Source organism: Python bivittatus, unplaced genomic scaffold (genome assembly GCF_059951505.1).
Source record: "Python bivittatus isolate LINGU-HERP-01145 unplaced genomic scaffold, Pbiv_v1 ctg000020_np1212, whole genome shotgun sequence".
NCBI lineage: Eukaryota > Metazoa > Chordata > Lepidosauria > Squamata > Pythonidae > Python > Python bivittatus.
Genome location: NW_028277030.1, coordinates 104,746,028 through 104,769,097, shown reverse-complemented (window position 1 = coordinate 104,769,097; position 23,070 = coordinate 104,746,028). Strand labels below are relative to the sequence as shown.

At 37.2% G+C, this 23,070-nt stretch overlaps 1 protein-coding gene and 1 pseudogene across 1 annotated transcript in view; one reads left to right on the top strand and one right to left on the bottom strand.

Moving 5' to 3' along the window:
* ALK (ALK receptor tyrosine kinase) overlaps positions 1-23,070 on the top strand; it is a 632,586-nt gene that overhangs the window by 222,182 nt on the left and 387,334 nt on the right. The gene's annotated exons all lie outside the window — the stretch shown is intronic.
* LOC148217145 (uncharacterized) lies at positions 13,101-14,191 on the bottom strand (annotated as a pseudogene).

Genomic DNA, 23,070 nt, shown 5'->3' with positions numbered 1-23,070 from the left:
AATCCAAACTGCTTCTAACGGGCATCTATATCGCAACTTTCAGCATTTATGCCTATGAGAACAATCTTTTGTGGTTCTTCCAACCTTACCGAATAAAATAATTCCAGTAACAAGGACTGAACTGGATCTAGTATCACTTCCAGATATCTCAATAAAATTAAAGAACTACTGCAACAAAGGCCACTAGGAGGTTGAGGAAAATCAGCTGGGAAGTGCTCCTTCAGTCTGCTTCTAGTTAAGATCATTAGGTCATGTAAAGGCCAGTGTGCCCATGGACACCTTCTTTGATACCTGCCAGGATCTTTATCCTCCCTGAGGTTTGTTTATATAAAAGAAACTAGCATGCTGTTAAGCAAAATGCCAGATTGTTCTATTTGATCATCACTGAGTGACTCTGGTCCACTTATTCTCTTTCAGCCCAATTCTCTTCATAGATTTCTTGAGGCAGGAGAGAAGACAAATATCCCATGTACAATATATTGAGTTCCCTGGGGAAAGGAAAGTACAAAAAATATAAATAAATATGGAACTTGAAAGTGAAAAATAAAAAGGCTGAATTTCTGGCATTCCAGGAATTAGGGAAACTAATCTTTTTAGTAGATTTGATCCTTCCACCCACTCACCCCCAGTATGAACACTGCTTTGTTTCTCTGGATATTGGTTGCTTATTCACTTTCCCTCTTAAATTATTCACTCATCTGTAATGCCACAAATGCATTGGCAGTTTGTTTCTGTAAGCCCCATCTGTAATCCTGGAATTAAAAAAAAAAAAAAGTTCATGGTCTCAGAGAATCTCTCCCCTCATCTGTTGAGATCATCATCAGAGCTTCTTCACATAGAGAACCACTATGTGGTAAGAAGAGTTGGTTTTGCTATAAATTGTTGACTTTGTTTATTACCCAAAAGAAACATTTGTTTGCTTATTTTGTTTGGCCTCCTGATGGTTTAGCACATATTTAATATACTATTTTTTCTAATGCTGTCCTGAATCTTATATTCCCAACTGGTTATTCTGCTACCTGTCTTTATTAGTTTATAGCTCCAGGCATTTTGTGTGGAATTGTTTGATGGTTGGAAATGTCCTGCGTTAACATACCTAGATGCATACAAACAGATCCCAGAAACTTTTATAATTTCTGTTCCCCTTGCAGAGTGATTTTGAAGCAGATGATAAAATGTATCTTTAACCACTTTAAATGTATTCAGAGAAATTACAGATGATTTCATTTGGTTCCAAAGCTGAACTTTGGAAATAAATTCTCCATAATTATTGTAGGTCCTCTAGGAGTCATTGAAACTATCAGTTTAATTTTTGCTTAGTTTCTCTTTATCTGAGCATTAAATTCATTTTGGTCCAATTCTGCATTGGTCAGGATTATTTAAAAAAAAGACAAATGTACTAATGCACTTTCATATAACTTTCCATAATATACAGTTTTGTAAGTTTTTACTGTATATGTATCTTTTTACAAGGAATTTTAGTTGTGGCAGTGCTTTTTGTGTATTATTTTTATAAATACAGTATATGTGTTTTGGACATTTCCTCCTAATATTTGGGTTTCAGGTCCAAGACCAGCTGCAACAGAAGGAAAGGGAAAGGAAGAGTGGTGGTGATCTTTGAAGATGGTTTTGCTATGATCAGGGCCTAACTTAGTATAATTCCCTGTATTGGGGCAATTGCCTGGTTGGGGCTTCTGCTTATGTACTGATATGAAAAGAAGTGCTATAAAAACCACTCCATTAGAGGTAGGATATTACAAGTATGGGATAAATGCATACACACACACACAAAAGAGGAACAAGTCCAGGCTTCTTTATTCTGGCTTCAGTATTAAATCTATATTTTCATGAAGAAGAATATGCTAAATTTGATAAATTTGTAAGTTGTAAGATAAAACTCTTCCAACTTACAATATACTATCAGTAAAACCAACTCTCTCCTTAGAATGGTTAGAAGTTTCTTCAGGGTTTCAATATTTGCAGATGAGCAGTGTAATTGAGAAGGAATTAAAAAACAAAAACAAAACAAGGTGGTAAACTCAAAGACTTGACTGAATTAATCAGAATTGGAATTCTCCCGGTAAGTTGTTTTGAGGGATTTTATCTCCACAGCCTGGAGACAGGGTCCAGAAAGATTCAGGATTTCCTGGCTTCCATGGGCATGTGCCAAGTAGTCTGGGGCCTGACTTACACACATAAACCTCCTTTTTTTGCTATGGAGCAGTTGTTGGTTGATGTGATAGAAGATCTTTCTTTCAATTTTTTACATGGATCAGATCAGTTCCTGGTATAGAAGAGATCAGTTGCTACCTGGCACTTCTATCTTACAGGTGGTGTGTGTGTGTCTGTGTGTCACTGATTTAGATAGTCCATCCGAGGTATCTGATAGATCCAGGTACATTCCAGAGGATGCTTGGAGATTTTCCTAGCAATATAGCAGGCATTTCCATTGGATTCCTGGTCAAATGGTGGAGATAGAAGAGAACTAAGTGTTCAATGAGACTCTTCCCATGCGATCTCTCAATGCAGATTCCAAGGTGCTCTGTGGAATATGGAGATGTTTTGGGAGTCATAGTGGCAGAAGCAACATCTACACCACTACCTCTGCTGGTGTGGGAAGACTAAACTTGAATTTGATTCAGTACTGGTAAAAACTCACATTTTAACCCATACCAGGTGATAAGAATGATGAAACATTTGCATTTCTCTGTACTTATGTCAGGAAATTGTCATTTGGAAACCTTGTTTAAAATTATTCCTTCCTTCCTAGGGAACGATGAGTGATAAGGTCACCATTTTGTTGATAAACCTGCTCAAATTCACCATCTTGACTCTTCATGAGAGGGTTCTGAAATGATAACTGAAGCAACATCTTATAGCATTACCTGGGATTTGTTACAGCTTGCCAGTTCTGATGAAATAGAGAGGATTTTCTAGCATGAGTGCTCCATCTGTGGATTAAATCCATGCCCTTCCCAGCTCCTTGAGGATGGGGATGGTGGTGAGTAGCTGGATCTGAGAAGTAGTCAACATGTGCTTGTGGTAAAGGCTTGTGCCAAATGCCAAAGGCCTCTGGAGAGGCCTTCCCTGGATGCAGATACTTTATATAACTATTGCCTGCTGCCATGTTTCCTTTTGGGAGAAAAGGATTGAAATGGCATTGGTTGCTCTACTGGATTGCCTTTGTTGGGACCTGGATGGGAGGACTGCATCCTTCCTGGTCCTTCTTGACCTGATATCATTTATCATGGTATCCTTCTGGATTGCCTACAAGGATTGGGGATTGGAGAGACTCCATTTCTTTCTAAGCAGATGATTCAAGTTGGGTGGAGAGGAGAGAGGAGAAGTTGGTTGAGTGGGAGATTGTTAATTCATTGATCCCTTATGGAGTCCTGGAGGGATCAATTCTCTTCCTACATTTTAATATCTACATAAGTCTTCTGGAGGCTGCTATCAACTGATATAAAGTATGTTGTATCAGTATGCTGCTGAAAGCTAGTATAACTACTATAACTCAATAACTCAACTTTTATTGAGATAAGCTATAATAACAGAATCTTGCAAGTCTGATTGTGCTGCACCACCTCCTCCTTCTTATAGTTCAATGAATTAGAGAAGTCCCTGTCTAAATTGTTTCTGAATATTATCTGGACATTCTAGACTTAAACAAACAGAAGGAAAAAAAAAACACTTTGGCCCCTTTTGTCTAAGCAATAGAGCCTGTATATTTCTGTCAGGGTCATCTTCCTTACTCTCTATAACTGGGCTGGGCTGGAGATGCTGTGGAATTCTTGAACTGGTGCCTGAAAACTGTGGGGACCTGGATGAGATGAATCAAACTGAAATTAAGCCCTAAATTAGATGGAGTTGCTATTCATTCACGAGCCATCTGGCTGTCTGCTAGCCGTGGATATAATCTCAGGTTCTGCAGGTAGAAACATATCCAGGAATAGTTTCACCTAGGTGAAAGCTTATATGGAGTGGGAGGACCCTAACCACAGTGACTGATGTCCTCATCACCACCAGAATAGACTACTGCAATATACTATATAAGGGCTAACCCATAAAGATTACTCAGAAACTGCAGCAGCCCAAAAGTTGGTGGGAAAAAATGATTACAGGTAGTCCTCATTTAGCAACTGCCTCGTTTAGTGACCATTCACAGTTACAATAGTGATGAAAAAGTAACCTTATGACCAATTCTCTCATTTATGATCTTTGCAGGTCCGTAAAAGAAAGGAAAGCTGAAGCAAGATCATAAGCACAGTCATGATTTCACTTAGCAACCACTTTGCCTAACGACCAAGTTGCTGGTCCCAATTGTGGTCACTAAATGAAGATCACATGTAATATCTACATGGTGCTGTACAGGAATAAGGAAGGACCTTGAAGGACAGGAGGAACAGCCACTACCAAGGCAATGGTCAGTTAGAGGAGCTTGACCCCAGGCCAACAAAATAGCTTGTGAAAACATCTCAGACAAGCCCCTTCCTAGTTCATGAAGATAAAGTGAGGAAGGGGGAAGCACATTCAGATCTGCAAAATTCTGTTACTATAGCTGTTACAATAAAAGTAGTCCTGACCTATCTGGCATTTGTTTCTTAGTCTGTTCTACCTTGTTGGGCTGACAGATGCTATCAGCCCACTAGGTAGACCAGATCAGGAAATTAACTCCACCAGAATGCTAAATTTTTTACTTTTACTTTTACTTTTACTGAGATTGGCTATAACAGAATCTTGCAAGCCTCTTGCTGTGCCTCTTCCTCTGTCTTATAATACAGTAAATTAGGAGGTGTCTGACTGAAATATTTCCAAATGTTATCTCATAGTTCTGGATTTAAGAAATACCCCTTTTGCCTAAGTACTGGTTCCTGCACATCTCCATCAAGATCGTTTCTCTTGCCCTCCACATGTGCATTGGCTTCCAATAGGATTTGTTGATTTAACCTATGAAGCCCTACAAGGATTAGATCTTAGGTTTTTACATGATCACCTTCTCCAAGTAGAAATTACTTTTCCAGGAAGCTTCTCCTGGCTGGGTATGCTGAGTGTCTCCAGCTTTTGTGAGCTAAGACTGGTTGGGACCAAGAGGAAATATTTCTCCATGGTGTCCTCCTCTTGTGGAATGGCCAGTTCCCAGAGATTGGATTGGTACCAACTTTGACATACTTCTGCATGAATGGAACAGAAGGGAGATCTGCTTTAATGGACCTTTTCTGTAGGGTTTCTTAATCCAATGCCTCCCATGTTTGGGATGGGGGCCTGTGATTGTTGTAGATTATTGCTTCCATTCTATTATATTGTTGATTGGTTTTATTTTCTGCTTTAACCATACTTTGGTTTTTATGTTTTTCCTTTTTGTAAACCACCATGAGTCACCACCTTCAGTGGTGAATTCATAAATTCAGATAGATAGATAGATAGATAGATAGATAGATAGATAGATAGATAGATAGATAGATAGATAGATAGATAGACAGACAGACAGACAGACAGACAGACAGACAGACAGACAGACAGTGCATCTTTAGCATACAAAATTTGGAAAGTATATTTCAATCTAAATATTGTCTTGGGAAGCATAAATAATTAGGTAATTAAAATGTAAATCAAATTAATTTCTCTTCCATCCTACTTCTGCCATGTATGAAGATCAGTGTTACCATTTTCACTAACTGAAAAAAGTTCCCCATGCTTTTTCTCCAAACAGTGGCTATCCTTTCATCTGAAGGATATGCATCTCCTCTTAACTTTTAATTAGATTGTGAGGGTTAATCCCCCATATCTGAAGGTAAAATAAAATATAAAGAACAGCATGGTTCGCTATTCAAATGTTTCCTTTTTGTTTTCTTTTATAACTACTGAGACATAAAGGTCACATGATGGAATGTACTCGGCAGAGAGAATATTAGCATTCAGAGACAATGACTTATTGGACTGCAAATGCCTACAGAATTTAATTTATGATCCTTTTGACAGAGAGAGATGAGGGAAACCCTACAGGATAATAAAGTGATAATCCTGAACAAAATATTATATATTCACCCAAACAGAGAGGATAAATCAAGCTATGTGCTTACAGGAAAATAAGCAACAAAGAAGTATCAAGGTTTCCAGCATGAGTACAATGAGAAATAGCCAAATAGATAAAAGTATACACAGAGATTAAGAAAGCTCATGTCACATAAGTTTCATTGATCTCATTGACTACAAAGGAAAGAAACACTACCAAAGGCTCTCTCGGTTGTCACGTTTTGGAGAGTCGCTGTATATTTTGATGGCACTCTCAAGTTTATTCATCCATTCCTATATGGAAAGAAGTGTGAGTCATCCAAATAAACAATGGATGGCATTGCTACCCACCTATCGAGGTGTATTTACAAGCAATATTCATTATTCAGACTGGAAAAGCCTTTTAGTGATTTCTTCATAGTCTCTAGGGCCATTAAAAGTTTATGACAAAAACAAGGAGGTCCATAAAAATTCAGCAATCTTTGCTCTATTTTTTTTTCCTATACTAGAGTGGGTGATATAAAAAAGTATGTTCCTTCCTGTATCAGTATACTTGGAGTTATTTGAATTTAATTTGTTGTTTGAACTGTTTTCCTTTTTTTTTTTTCTTTTTCTTTGTAGTAGTGCAGTTTTTAAAATTGCTATTCATATGGGATTGAAAGTTTTTTACCCCCAAGTACAATCAATGGATGAAGTGTGATTAGATTTTTTATTCCACACAAGAAGTTCAGAAATGCAAAAATACTCTGCATTTTATCCTCATTCCACAGAAAAGGACAAATAAACTGAATGAAATGCATAGAATTAGCATGGCTTTCTGTTAGTTGTCAAAATTTATAGAAAGAGAAAAGCTGAATAGATGGTATTTTTTAATACTGTTGTAAACATAAGGGACTGGATTCTGTCTCATAATGTCTACCATTCAAAATAAACAATTCTTCCAGCTGTATATCATCATGGATTTATATTCTAACTTTTATCAGCACAGCCAAAAAAAAAAAAAAAAAAGCTACCCAAAGAGAAATATAGAGATGCAGAATATCTGAAAGAAAGATGAAAGGATATTTGATGTCCCAATAGGGACATAGCAGAGGTGTTAAGATAGGAAGAGTGCATTTGACTTTTTATAAAGGAAAGTACTGATGTAACTACAGAGTAGCATAGATAAAATATTCCCTTTTCAGGTTGTTTAGGGGCATTACCTTAATCAGTACAACACTTCAAGCATTATTGGTGTAGTATTTGTTCTCAATCATTATTTTTTTCCAAAAAGGAAACATTTCTTTCTCATAGATTAACATACTATTGATAATGTGTGCACATTGCCATAGGCATGTCTATATTTCATAGGCATCCATGGAGAGGACAAGGGGAGCAAATTATGCAACATGCATAGCAAGTACAAAAGGTGTTTGCCTTTGAGGTAGGCCATCAAGAAAACAGATCCCACAAAGACTACAGAAACTCTACTTTACTGTACTGCTTCAGGATATAATAATAGAAACTTGAGAGCCAGACAGAGTTTTTATTTCTCTCCTTCCCTTTGCTCTTATACCAAAGAGAATCAAGGCAGGAGAATTCCGAGCTGTTTTCTCACTCCTTCCTCCCTTCCCCTAGCTAAACTCCTTCAAGCCCATCTCCATACCTGACAGAAAAGGCTGGGGGTTCATCTCATGATATTGTAATGCAAGTTTCTCATTTTTTCCATCATCAAGGTATGTAGAAATTGTCTGATAAATGTATTCCTCATTTTGAGTGGCTTTCCTTTTGTTATGTTTTGTTGCTTAATTGATTACTGTAGAATTCTTCTGAACTGAACAATTTTTGCGTGAAAAGCGTAATGAAAACAAATGTAGGGTATTTTAAGAATATACAGATAACAGCATTTGATTGGTTTCCATGGATTGCTAGAGGAGAAAATTATGCAATCAATGGGACAAGTTAGAAGCAAAATAATATTTTACCCCATCTCATCAGCATCACAAATTGCAGCCCCCTTATTTTCTCTTATAAAAAGACAGTAATTGCCATAATATTCAGGACACAGTTCCTGTGTAGACAGTTCTTGTCCAGTCTCAACCATATTTCAAACTTATAGTCTTCTAAACTTCTCCTGTAGAATTCAGTGAAAACTACTGGGATCTTTTAAAAATGTTAAAGGTGTTACAAGTAAGTACACATCTGAGGTTAAAGCCTACAGCCATTCCAAGATGATAGTAGTATTAGGGGAAGGAGGAGAAGTTTCATGTTTAATAATTATATGCCTCCTAGTTTAATAAAACACTTTTTTCCACAGAAGTTCCTGTTCATAAAAACTGAAATATAAGCATTGCAGAGTTCCTACCAATACCAGGGCTTGGATGTTCAGATTCCCTATCTATTGGTAGGGCAAAGGAATTTCCATCAGAACAAGTTCAGCTAAAGTCTGACAACACTGAAAAGTTATTAGGCAGAAAAACACAGGATCCAGTGAACAACTGAAAGGTTTTGGCTGGTCTTGACACTGAAAGCATAATGGGCTGACTGCAGTTACTTTTGGCCCAAAGTCTCCTCTTGAATACTATATGATGAACCAAAAGGTCTCACACTAAAAGCCTGATGCTGTGCCTTCTTATGCTTACTACCATTCATAGATGCAAACATCATTCCTGCAGTTGAGGTGGATGATCCTGTATTGTGGGAACAAACCACTGCTTAATGATCACCGAGTAGGTCCCCAGATTTCAGCAAGGTGGTAGACTGGGGAACTGTCAGTCCTTCAAAGTAGACCAGGCTAACAAACCATATGCCATGCAAGTCACTACTACTTTTTCTGTAACAGCTATAGTAACAGAATCTTGCACGTCTGAATGTGCTTGACTCTCCTTCCCTTTATCTTTTTGTGCATTAGGAAGAAGCCTCTCTGAGGCTTTATTGTCCCAGGCTCAGGCCCCTTTTATCTGACCATTGCCTTGGTAGTGGCTCTTCCATACAATACACAGGAGAATTGGGATCATGTCATCATAAATATCAACCAAGCAATTTGAGTAGGGCCTACATGGCCCTACACACACACACACACACACACACACACAGAGAGAGAGAGAGAGAGAGAATCACAACTCTTATCTTTATCAGGGTTCATTATCCTGAATACATTTCAGATTTCACTTAAGACTTTCATATCAACCCATAATGTCAAAACTGGGGAAATGGGTATGACAACAATTTCCTATACTCCAAGTACAATTGAAAAGTAACTTACAATTTCCTGCAAAGCTGAAACTTCCAGGACAGAATTTATATTCTGTTCAATTTACTTTACTTATTCATGTTACACAGCTTTCTACAACATCTCTTCCCTCTATAGACTCTTATGCCCTTCCTAAACCTGCTGCCCCCTCCCCCTGAAAGAGCTCTGTTAAGCAGGGATTTTAATAAGATGACAACATTCACTGGCTGCTTACTACACAATTCCACTTCACCCTCAGTATTCTCCATATACAGAAGTGATACTGAACCATTATGTACAGTATCATTTGCAGCCACCCCAAAAGCAATAGAAAACTATCAAATTTTCAGAACACTTCAAAAAGCTACAAGTACTTTAAAGCCACCTGATATGATTCTTTGTATCACTCTGCCTCAGTGGGGCTATTGAGGCAAAGCACTCCTTCAAACCATTGAACAGTACTACTCCTTAATTATATAGGGTCAAGAATGTCATGTTCACCCCATGAGCATTTCACCAAAATTGTCTTTCCTTTTTAAAAAAGTATAGGAAAGTTCATGAACTTTCATCAAGAAGAAGAAAAAGAGGAAGAAGAAGAAGAGGAAGAAGAAGAAGAGGAAGAAGAAGGATTATTTTTCTGTACTGTAATCTGTAGAACTCAAAACACATATTTCTGAATATTCTGTTACCTGCATGGAAAGTTAGCAAGGAAGTATGCTATTTTTAATCCACTGTAAAAGATATATTGCTGCTAAGTAATTGTTTACAGCCTGTACAGAAAGATAAATAGGAAGTGCATCGTGAAACCATAGTATGGTTATAAAACCCTTATAGTTAAAATATCCTCAGGGGAACTGGGAAGCTTCAAGAGCTGACATCATCAGGCAGGCAGCTTTCTAATTTAAGAAAATAGGAGGAAAAACCATCCCAACATTCAATTTTGGGCTTTAATTTTTTTAAGAGCAGAAAATGATTACATTAGCTTTAATGTAGTTAAAGTGACCCACAAGAGGGCCTGCAGCTAATGACAACAAACTGTTTTAGCATAATCAAGGCATATGCATAGGTCTCTTTGGAAATCTTTATATTATATTTTGCTTTAATTCATGAATTGCATGTGGTATTCTGCATCATTTTCATGGGATCTTAAGAGCTATAATTATCATGGCAATTATGTTTTAGAAATAGCACTGGCTGGTCTTGTTTAATAAAGCAGGAGCTAATTGGACTTATATTTAGGCAGAGGGCCAAACTTCAGTTTTATTCATTTGACATTGTTAAATCAGTCTACTCTGGTGAGTTATTCATTTCATTCACTAGGATTAGATTGTGATGATTGGACTAAATAACAGAATGATTCACTGATTAAAAAAAAAACATGAGTTTAAGATCAGAGTAAAGATCAAAGTGAACCAAGTAATTAGAAATGAAGGATGGTACTTTAAGAAGCAAAGTCCATGCTCAATGATGATATTGTACAATGTCACACAAAAAGTTCTAATGATCTATAGAACTATGACAATGTTGGGTATATTTCCTGATCTCTGAGACTTCTTTTCCAGTTAGACATGGATCTGAAAATTTAAGAAAAAAGGTAGGTGGATGGGGGCTAAGCTGTAAGCAAACACAATCTGTGAGTTCACATAGTATTATTGCTAACTCTGGGTATATCTATTCAGGCATTACTTTTAGCTTCCCATTTTTTGGCTTTGCAGAACCTGAGCTAACATGAGATAGGTGTAACTCTGATCTTAAATAGGCAAATTATTTTGATATTTTGAAAAAAAAATGGAACTTTATCTTTACTACATATTTCTCCCCAACCTAATATATTTAAACCCAATTTTGTGCACAATAATTCATACAATAAAAGGGAAAAACAAATATGTTCAGCAATAGAGTACTAATATACTAAATATATGACATCAATAGATGCCGCTGAATTAGGCTTGATTCCTGATGACTTCATTAACAAATGCTCCCCATTTCAAAATGTCACTGAGCTTCAAGGATAAATCTGTAATTTCTTTGATGTCCCCATCTGCCTTATCTCACATATCCTTCTTCTTCCCTAACCCTTGCCAAGCACAGTCATTGTTTTTAGTTTATCATTTACTCAGATCACATCAAAAATGTAAATTTCTGCTTGATGATCAAGCAGAAGAGAGAGAAGTCAGACTTTATTTGCTCCAAAATTGATTACCAACAGTAAGTACTTCTTACTCTTAGTAACCAACTCTGGTTCCATCTACCTTCTTTTTCTTGCTCTTTCCACAGCTATACAGCTTTGTGTTAAATAATTCTGTCATAAGAATATCCATCATAATTTTATCTAATTTTGTCTTTGCCTTCCTCCCTAGAATTAAGCTACTTCTCCAGTACACTCTGTACCTTTTATTTCTTCACAGTGAACATTTAGTGCACTAAGCATTCTGGGTGATATTATTTGGGTCTTCTTTATATTTAATATGCAGCCAGAATTTTCACTTTCCGTTTTTATTTTTGTCATTAACTATATTCTAAGTCTTTCTAATAGCACTTCTGAAACTGTTATTTATTTATTTATATTTCAAATTTGTCACTGCCCATCTCACTGTGGAGTGACTCTGGGTGGTTTACAGTAAAAACAGAAAAAACATTAATTAAAATAGATAAATATTAATTAATTAAAATATGCTAAAAAGCAAACTTCCTATATGATACTTCCAAGAGGCTGATGTTAATTAGGTGTTAATAAACTCAGGAAGCATCGTCAAGGCACCAGCCACCCCCAGGGTCAATTGTATCTTTCCTCACCCCACACAAGTTGGCAGAGCCAAGTCTTCAATTCCCTCTAAAAAATTGGGAGGGTAGGGGCCTGCCTCACCTCTCGGGGGAGAGTATTCCATAGGGCAGGGCAACAGCAGAGAAGATTCTCCTTCTAGGACCCGCCAGTCAACATTCTGTCACTTATGGGATCTGCAACATGCCTTCCCTGCCCGGAAACAAACTGGGACCCAATGCAGGTCCTGCAGCAAAGGTTTACATGTGCCATCCTTGGGGCACCCAAGATTGCCCGCGCGGCCGCATTTTGAACCAGCTGTAGCTTCCGGATACTCTTCAAGGGTAGCCCCATGTAGAGCACATTGCAATAATCTAAACGAGAGATGACCAGGGCGTGAGTGACAGAACGGAGAGACTTCTGATCCAGGAAGGGGCATAACTGGCACACAACATGAAGTTACATAACTGTTAGTATTTTGGCCTCCTATTTTTATTCTAAATTTCATCCTTTCCAGTTCTTATATTTGCTTTATAAGTTGAACAGCAATGGGGATCATATGCATTCTTGTTTCATTCTCTTTCTTATTCTGAACCACTCTGTTTTTTCCCAATTCAGTTCTTACTGTAACTTCTTTTTCTTTTAAGGATTCCTCAAAAGTGAAATCAGTTCTTCTGCCACTTTGTTTAGCTTTAATATGATGCACATTCCTGCATGATAAACACCAGTATTTCTCAATCTTGGCAGCTTTCAGATGCATGGACTCCGACTCCTAGAATTCCGCAGCCAGCAAGAATTATGGGAGTTGGAGTCCATGCATCTGAAACCTGCCAAGGTTGAGAAATGCTGTTCTACACAGTTAAAGGGCTTGGTGTAATCAAAGATATACCTCCTTATATTATTATTATTATTATTATTATTATTATTATTATTATTATTATTATTATTATTATTATATTATTACTACTACTACTACTATTACTATTATTATTAATCTACAATTAGATTCATAGTCAAAGTCTGGTGGAAACTTAATAATTCAAGTCCTAACCAAGGACCTAAGAATTATTAAGGTAGCATCTGAGGATATAGTAGTTCCAAGCAGGGTGTTTTTTTTTATTTCTTTCTTTTTTTTTTTTGTAAAATTAGGGTATTCAGGTCTGATAAATTCAAAATTTCCAAATATCAAGGGAGTCCTTTAGGTATTGTTCCAAGGGCTCCAATCATGACTGGTATAACAGCAGATTTCTTTTTCCATAAGTGTTCAACTTTGATCTCCAAGTCCTGGTATTTTGTAATTTTTTCTGATTGCTTTTCCTCAATCCTAGCATCACCAGGTATTGCAACATCAATGAACCAGACTTTCCTCTTTTCAATATCAGGGATGTTATGAACAAGGTGCCTGTCTGTTTGGATTTTAAAGTCCCATAAGATCTTAACACAGGGTTCCTCAGCCTTGGTGACTTGAAGATGTGTGGACTTAACTCCATACTGGCTGGGGAATTTTGGGAGTTGAAGTCCACACATCTTCAAATCACCAAGGTTGAGGAACCCTGTCTTAACCCACTTATTGTCCAAAGCCTTCTCAACTTGATGGTCCCAGTGGTTCTTGCTACATCCAAATCCAAAACTCTGGCAAAGTTTCCAATGAATAATTTTGGCAATTCGGTCATGACTCTGCTTATAGTCAGTCTGTGAAATTTTGCTACAGCCACTGATCAAATTGTCAATGGTTTCATCCTTTTCACTACAAAGGCAACATTTACTGTTGTTTGTTACATGATGAATTTTTGCTTTCATGTAATTAGTCAGCAAAGCTTGTTCTTGAGCCACTAAAATAAAGCCTTCAGTTTCTTTCTTTAACACTCCTGATCTTAACCAACTCCATGTGGGGTTTTTATCAGCTTTTCCTTCTATATCCTTCAAGTATTAACAATGCACTGGCCTGTTCTTCCAATTAACACATTGTTTTCAATTGCTTCTTTTACTGAAGAATACTTAGCCTTCACCTTTGTTGTTTTTGAAAGCTTTCCTTGATTGACTTCCTTCAATAAGGGTTCTTCACTTTTCTTAATATAGTCATTCAAGTCATGTTTTTCTTCCTCCACAGTTTGTTTCACCTATAGGAGTCCTCTGCCCCCTTTAGCTCTTTGCAAATACAGCCAATCAATATTGCTTTTTGGGTGCAGAGCATGGAATATTGTCATTAGTTTTCTTGTTTTCCAATCCAAGTTATTAAGTTCCATCTGGGTCCAGTCAACTATTCCTGCTATATATTGTATGACGGGGACTGTCCAGGTAGTGATTGCTTTGATGATGTTTTCACCATTTCAAAAAATTTTGAACTCATTTAATATATTTGGCAGAAGTACTTTCTTTGACTTGGTTCTGTAATAAATCAGAAGCTTCCAAAACTCCCAAATATTTGTAGCCTTCTGGTGCTACTGCCTTTATCAAATCTTTATTATCAAGTTGTATTCCATCATGTTCAACAATTCTGACATACATCAGCTGGTTTGTTTGGGTCAATGTTTCAGTTGGAATAATTTTCACAGCTTTGTTAATATTCTTCACTATTTTAGCCAAAGTCTTCTTGTTAATTTAATTCAATTTTGGCAAATGTATTCCTTTGGCTTCTTTTATTCAGTCCATGATTTTCCCAACTAGTTCTTTATTAACTGATAGATCTTGCAGTTCTTTAGTAACTTCAATTTCTTCTCCTTGTTGTTCTTCATTAACATCAATAGTCTCTTCACTTTCTACTGTTTGTTGCTCACTCTCTAAATTGGTATTATTATTGTAGTTCTGAATAAACCTGAATTTTTAGTTGCTTGTTTTTCAATTGCTTCTAACTCAGCATTGGTAAAGAATTTGTGTTTTGAAATTATGTGCCTTCGGTCTATAATTTTCTGTTCATTAACCTCTAAATCCGGATGACTTTTTTTCCAAAGCTGGTACATTCACTTTTGAAATCTGTGTTCCAATGGTTCCGATTGGTAGAAACATTCCATAACTGAGTAGTTTTTTTCCTTTGACCAAATGCCTTGCTTTCTATTGCCTTCCAGTAGCTTGTCATCTCCATGCCCTGGTTGCCTAGCAGAGGGAGCGGAGCCCTGTAGCAAGTTTTTTGATGCATGCCCAGGAGCCATAGCATCCAAAGTGATTCTTGTTAATCTGGGCGACAGTTGATCTGGCATGAAATTCGAATTGCATATTCTCACCATATTGAATGGGGGTTTGGGAACAGATTTAGTCCAGCTCTTCAGCTAAAACTTGTCTGATATGTTTGCACCTGTTCAGCATAGCCCTTAGCATCATGGCAAGGTAATGTTCCTTTGGAGAGGAGGAGGAGGAAGAGGATTACTATCTATCTTACCTGAGCTTCTTTGCCTTTTCTGAAACCTGTGAATGTATTTATTTAATTCATAACCTTATATACCACCTAATCAACTCAGTTTATAAGAAACAAAGCCACAAGTAAAAATGTGTTCTCCAACCCTCTATAAAAGCCATGATGAGAAAATGTACAAACACTGCCAGCATAAAAACTAACAAAAAGCAAAACCAGTAAGGCATTTCTTTCATATCTTTTGCTTACCTCATGCTTTCATGGATTTGGCTTAGAGCTCTCACTTCTTTCCTGCACTTTGCATAGCATTGCTTACCTCAGAAGAGTATAGCAAGTTGGGTAAGTATCTATGTACAGATGTATTTATATGTGTAATATATGAACAGCTCTGTTGTTTTTTAGAGGCTCTTAAGGAAAGCGTTGCTTGTATGCAGAATTAATGAAGTGGCTCGATACAGCTTAATCTTTCACATCTCATTTCTTCAGTATAGGTATATGTATCTTTTTCAAATTCTAAGACACACAGCCATATATGTTGATATAACCCTGTTATCATTTTAGCTAACCGTTCTCTTGCAGCCTTTCAGCAGTGAGTTTAAGCATTTTAAGCAGTGCCCGATGCTTTCCTATTTGCAAACTGGGTGTATTATCTCTTGTACTTCACTTTCTGGTGAAATTGATTCCTGAATATATTATCTCTCTGCTAATGTTTCCATAAGTGTCTGGTATTAACCACAATGATGCAAACTTAAGAAATGTGCACTGTGGTGTCATGACACAAACCCATCTCTTTTGTATTTCTTTTCCATTGGTATTTGCATGACACATATATGACCCCCCTCCCCACTGCCCAAGGATGTCTATGAAAGTTTCTATCATTGATGATCTCATTTATAAAGGGCTTCAATATATATTTCTATGTAAAGATCAATGGCCTCACATCCCTGTGTAAAGATGATAGGGGTGGTGGTGGCTTCTATTAAATCTCTTCCATGACTTCTCTTGAGATATCTTACCTTAGATATAGTTTCCCCCCCCCCTGTGATTTCTCTATCTTCTTCTAAAGTTAAAAATAAACATGCAAGCATTCTCCTCTATGCAGATGAATGTTTCTGATGTCTCATACCCAGGGAAGGATGAGAAGATTGTTTAGCCTATATTGTAAACTTAACTCCCTGAATATTAATAAGACCAAGGCCAAGATAGTTGTCTTTGGGAACAAATGGGTTAGGCATAACTGAGTCTGGATAGGGAACATATAGACTAGGTTAAATGCTGTTTGTATGTAGGTATTGTTTTTTCAGAAACAGGCTCCTAGCATCTGCATTTTAAGAGGAGCTCATTAAGGGCCACAGTCAGCCCTAACTCCATATTGCACCTTACCAGCCATAGCTACCCTGGATCCCTAACTCCAATTCTCAAGGTATATAATGCCAGAATAGTTCTGATGATAACATATGGTGCAGAGCTATGGGGACTTATAAATGCTCTGTTATTAGAGCAAATACAGTCCCCCTTCCTGAAGCACATCTTGGGAATAGATAAATGCACTCTAGCTTCTGCAGTTAGAGCAGGGCTGGGAATACCCCCCATACTTGGATGTTGACATCCCTACTATACCAAATTTCAATATACTCATTCCATCTTTCTTCTTCGAATTAGTTATCAATATTGATATGGCTATCCATTTCACCAATGTGACTCTGCCAGTTGGCATCCTTCAGTATCTGAGCTTGGAGAACTTTTGGAAACATTTCCTTGTTTTTTCCATGTCTGTTTCCATCTTTCATGTCTTTACAGATATTATCATAATATTGCTTCTTCTCTCTTCTAACAGCTGTCTGAAATTCTTTGTTACATTCCTTCTTGAACTTTGTTCTTCTTGGTTTTGGCTTCTCTCTCTTCTTGGCAATTTCTACCATCTGTTCTGACATCCAGTTTGGTTTCTTTTGTTTTTTGGTTTTTGGCAGTCTCTTTTCACATTCATCCTTAATATTCCACAGTTTCTTCGGTTCTCAATCAATGAAGTTCAGGACTTCAAAGCAATTCCTGATGTACTCCTTGAAAATGGTAGATCATATCTACAAACAGCACATCTTGTTTTTACATTTTGTCTGTTGACAGACTGAACTTGATCAGTTCTGACAACTGTCTGTAGTGAGTAAGGAGGATGGCCTTGAAGGCCAGAGGAAAGATCTGCTACCAAGGCAACAATCAGATAAACGAGATGAGCCCAGGCCAAAAAAGTGGTTTATGAAAACACTTCATGAAGATAACAGAGAAAGAAAGGGAAGCACATTCAGACTCGCAAGATTCTGCTACTATAGTTGTTCTTATAAAAGTAGCTTTAGGTCTGCACAATGTCTAGTCTACCTTATAGGGCTAACATCAATCAGAATTAAGGGGTGGGGCCTGTCTGAGGCATTTTTGTAAACTACTTTCTTGGCCTGGGCTCAAGTCTCATTTATGTGATTGATAAACTCTAATTGAGTTATTTGTTTATTGACTGCATTGTACCCAAGTACTGTGTTTGCTATATCATTTCTGACCAGGAAAGTAACACTGTTTCCCTTTTTGTTTTTCATGTCCTGAGTAGTAAACAGTATGATCTTCTGACTGTGTCCAAAGTGCCCAATTCTAGTCCATTTCAATCCATAGATGCCTAAGGCATCCATTCATTTAATCTTTCACTGTGTTGAACTTTCCCATGTTCATACTTCTTATGTTCCATGCTCCCACTGTAATCCTATCGTTTCAGCTCTTATTTTCCTGCATGGCAACACCACCGACTACATGACTGGAATGTTTTAATATATACCATTTATACTCTGAAAGATCCTCAGTTCTTCTTCAGTAGTATATTAAGTGCCAATTTGCATTGTATTACAGGAATGGTTTACCATTGCCTTTTCCTGTGCAATATGAACTAAAGTCTTTACTGTTGTCATTAACATGATAGTCTGCCTCCAGCATCTTCTTGCATCACTGCTAATATAGGTGCCTGCTTGCTTTAGCTGGTCCAGTGGGATAACATTCAGACTTTGGCTGACTCTGTTAGGAGTATATAGACTTGGTGTACAATTCTGGCTTTCTTCTTCCCCTTCCTGCCATGATGATGCAGCCTATGAGGACTTTGTGGGGGATCCATTAATGAGAAAAAATCAAAATAATACAATATTTTTCTTAGGAATAACCAAAAATCACAATGTCGAGACCACATTCTTAAAATGATACTTTTAAAACAGCAGGATCTAAAGGTGCCTCCCTGCCACCACCCTCATAGTTTATAATGCAAAGTGTGGATGGAAAATGGAAGATGCAGTTAGATTCTAATGTAATAGACATTAAGTCTTACTAAATGAAATGCAACTTGCATTATCCAGCAGTAGCGAATACTAAGTTCTCTCATCTCAGATCTGTCTGCTGCTGGATAGCCTTGGACTAGAATGTAACTATGAGTCTCATTATTTTATTTTATTTTTTTAAATAATATGCCTATTCGAAAATGTAAGTAAACATAATAAATTATTCCATTTTCAGCAGCTTTCAACTTACTGAATCTGGGGCAATTTATATCACAGTTGAAGAACATGTCTAATAAACCTTTGATGCCAAAATATCAATTAATTCGTCCATTCTAAATATTAGACGATTGAAGCTTCTAATACTGGAAACTTTTTTTAGTGACTTGTCACTATTGTACTCTTTTAAAATGTTGGTGTGTTACATCCTAGCTGTTAAATCTTAGGGATCTTTATTTCTGCTATGACTAGATGGCTTACAGTAAATGCCAATATTTTATTGGAGAATTAAGGCAAATTACCTAAGGGAGGCAGCTAGAAATGAGTTGGTGGGGGGGAATGTTACCACAATACTTCTAGGAAGGGATTTAAATTCATGATGTCACTGCTTCTGTTCAATTTAGATTTGTGTTAAAGAAGAAAGGTAAAATATACCCATTCTGTGGAGAACTCTTATTCATTCTGAAAAAATAAAATCTTTCCCTCAGTAGGCCCATTTTTACAGAGGGTGATTCAGATCTTTGAGATTCAGCACAAGGGACTAATACTCATTCATGCGGGAATGCTGACTTCTATTAGGCAAGACTTCTATATATGTTAAATGCCTGAAGAGGATATAGATTTCAGGTAATGCACATGTATAAGTAAATCATGCTCACTTCATGGCTTGAGACCCCCATAATTTTGTGTGAGAAGAGACACAACTAGAGCTTTATTGTTGACATGAGCTGATGATTCTGGCTTTTAGAATTTCTGGACTGGGCATGCTGTACCATGTCATTCTTCCAAAATCATTTTCCCTTGAATTTTATATGCTATGGCATAGGCAGTTTTGAATTTTCCACATAAAGCCAAGATGTTTTGGGTAACAAAGAATAATCTTGTCTGCCTTTGGTTCCAACATAAACAAAATCACAGTACTCCCGCAAATTAGTAATCTGTAAAATAAGCAACAAAATGTATCTTGATTTAGATTCCCATCCAGGTTTGTATTTAGTATTTGTTTCAGGTTCATTTTCTCACTGTAAGGAATTTAATAGTTTAAGTATTTTGTTGATTTTGTTTTTAATGTATCCTTTGGATTCTGATTATCATCAGGAATGGTTTTAGCAAATGAAATATGTTGCCAGATGCTTCCATTTCGAAAGTGAGGCTTCCTTAAAAATTAATTATTTGTCTTTCTGTCTTGTATAATTAAGTAAGGGTTCATAAAACAAGGCCAGAATTTCTCTTTAAAAACTGGTTAGTAAATGTTCATGATAAATTTATAAATTTATGCTGTATATAAACAAATGTGAAGATTGCCAGGACAGTAATGCAGTACAGTTGTCATGGAGCGGTGTTTTTAAATGAAATTGAATTAAATCCAGATTGCAATGATAGATTGGAATCCCAGTAATTCTGATTGCGAATTGTGTTTCTTAAAATAACTTCCTGTGGATGTTTTCCTGTAACTGACGCTATACTTTTCATGGCCATGGAGACCATTAGAACTTGGAGATCTCATTTTCAATGACAGTGATTTTATGTGATGGCCCCAAATAATTAGCTTTCAATGGAGTCCCCATCAGTGTTATAGTGTAAGCAGAAAGTAGTGCTCCTTTGGATTTTTGTTAAGCTCCCTACAACAAGAAAACCAGTGCATCAAATTCACAAATTATAGCCCAACCATTTCACTTCTTTCTACCTGAGGGAGATTTTTTTTACTGAAAAAGAATTTTGTGTGGGTTGTTGTTGTTATTTACCTACAGTTGGTATAGAGCAGTGTTTCTCAACCTTGACAACTTTAAGATGTGTAGATTTCAACTCCAAGAATTCCCCAGCCAGCGTGGCTGGGGAATTCTGGGAGTTGAACTTGACACATTTTAAAGTTGCCAAGGTTAAGGAATACTGATTTTGAGTATTGCATATTGTGCTAGGCATATAGTTATAGAGTTACAACAGTTGGGTGATCCTTGCCTTGAGGGAAATTTCAATTACTGAAATTTCAGTATGGGAGGAAAGAGAAGTAGAGATAGATGATAGTGAGGAGAGGTAAACAAACAAACATTTTGAGTAGACAGCCTCATGGCAAAGGTGAGTCTTCCTGAGAATTTTGAAGAAAAAAAAGCAATATTATACATAACAGTATATATCCATATTCCAAATGAATATGGCATCAAACATAAAGTGAAGAGACCCAGAGATTTTCAGATGGCAGGATGCAAAGGAGTAACCGCCATTAATATCATTTTGGGAGTTCAGACAGAATGGGTGCACTCCAGGCCCTCTCTATTAAATGTTGTCATCTTGTAGGACCAAGGAAGCATGCCTTCTCAGTTGCAGCCTCTGCCCTCTGGAATAACATCCCTCCAAAGATACACATACCTACCACTCTTCAAGTCTTATGGAAGGCCTTTAAGACCTAGCTCTGCTCCCAGGCCTGAGGTAGAGTACTTATGGTTGTGTTTTTTTAATGTTGTTGTTGTTGTCCTGAAGTGTACTGTGCTCAGAAGTAATGATGAAGTGAAAGCCTGAATGCTCTTATGCAACTTGCATAGGTTTGTATGCTATCTTCACATCCCCCCCCCCCTAAACTGCACACTTAAGACACTACTGCAAAAGTGGATTTTTGTTTTTGTAAATACTGGATTTTCCAAACTGCAAATTTTCTAGCATTAGATGTTGAGTTTTTTGCCATTTAAAAGTACCAGAGACTTTACCAGAGAATTGTACATTATTCCCATTGTGAAAGTGAATGGAGACCCTTCGCATTAAAAAATAATTGACATGAATAATAGTTTATTTACAATCTTATTTTATAAAATAAAGCTTAATTTAAAAAAAACTATTCCAGTGATAAGGAGGAAAACATTTAATTATATATTGTTCCTTCTTAAAATTGCTGTCCAGTTTGATATTGTATATAATGGAAAGTTTTGTTACAACAAGCCAAGCTTTGTACATTGTTGCCTTTACTGCAACAAGATGTAGCAAGATGCACCCATAACTACCTGTGCAGCTGCATTCTGGACCAACTGAAGCTTCCAGATGGTTTCCAGTGGTGGGGCCATGTAGAACGTGTTGCAATAGTCCAATCAGAAGGCCCTGCTCATGGTTACTCACACCCTGGTCACCTCCCAATTGGACTATTGCAAGGTGCTCTACATGGCCCTACCTCTGAAAAACATCTGGAAGCTTCAATTGGTCCAGAATGCAGTTGCACAAGTAGTTCTGGGTGCATCTTGCTATGCCCACATAACACCACTACTCCACAAACTGCAGTGGCTACCGATAAGCTTCTGGGTGCAATTCAAGTTGCTAGTGGTTATCTTTAAAGCCCTACATGGTCTGGGACCAGGTTACTTGAGGGACTGCCTTCTCCCAAGAACATCTGCCCACCCCACATGTTCCCACAGGCAGGGCATGCTCAAGGTTCCTTCTTTTAAATCTTGTCATCTTGTGGGACCTACAAAGCATGCTTTTTCTGTGGTTGCCCCTGTTCTCTGAAATGACTTCTCCCCAGATATATGGCAGGCCCCAACTCTCCTGGACTTTAGGAAAGGCCTGAAGAGCTGGCCCTTCCCCCAGGCATTAGGGGTTGGTTGAGTGAGGGTCCCCCCCCCCCCCGGAAGGTTTGTTTTGTTCTGTGCTTGGTTGCCATTTTACATTTTGGCTTTTTGGTTTTATATTTATGTATTGGTTGGTTGTTGTTAGCATTTATTTTTATTACTATTATGGTATATTTATGTTCTATGCTGCCCAGAGTCATACTGTCTAAGTTGGATAGTCTTACACATCTTTAAATAAATAAAAAATACTGTGCACTTGGGTTTAAATATACGTATTTCATTGCTTTTCTCTCCTCTATTAATCTCTATTAAATACTAGAAAGCACTTCATCTGGGAAAAGGCATACTTTGCTTCAGGATTTTTAAAAAATGTCTCAAAGTACCTTCTTTAAAAAAAAAATATCACAATTCCTAATGTTTCCAGTAACTGAGAAGCAAGTTAGGTCTCTTTTGTGCATTCCCGTTGTCTTTAGTAAATAGTATACAGTAAATGGCCACTAGAGATCATTGCAGAGACCTGTAACTGTGGTCCAGTCCTCTTCTACCCTCATCAGAAATTCTTGTAAAATACCTTGTTAATTTGCTTGAAGCAAGAGGAGAAGGTTATATTCCTAAAGAAAAGAATTGCAGTCAAGGTCTGGCTTTATTAGAGTGCCCATACATTC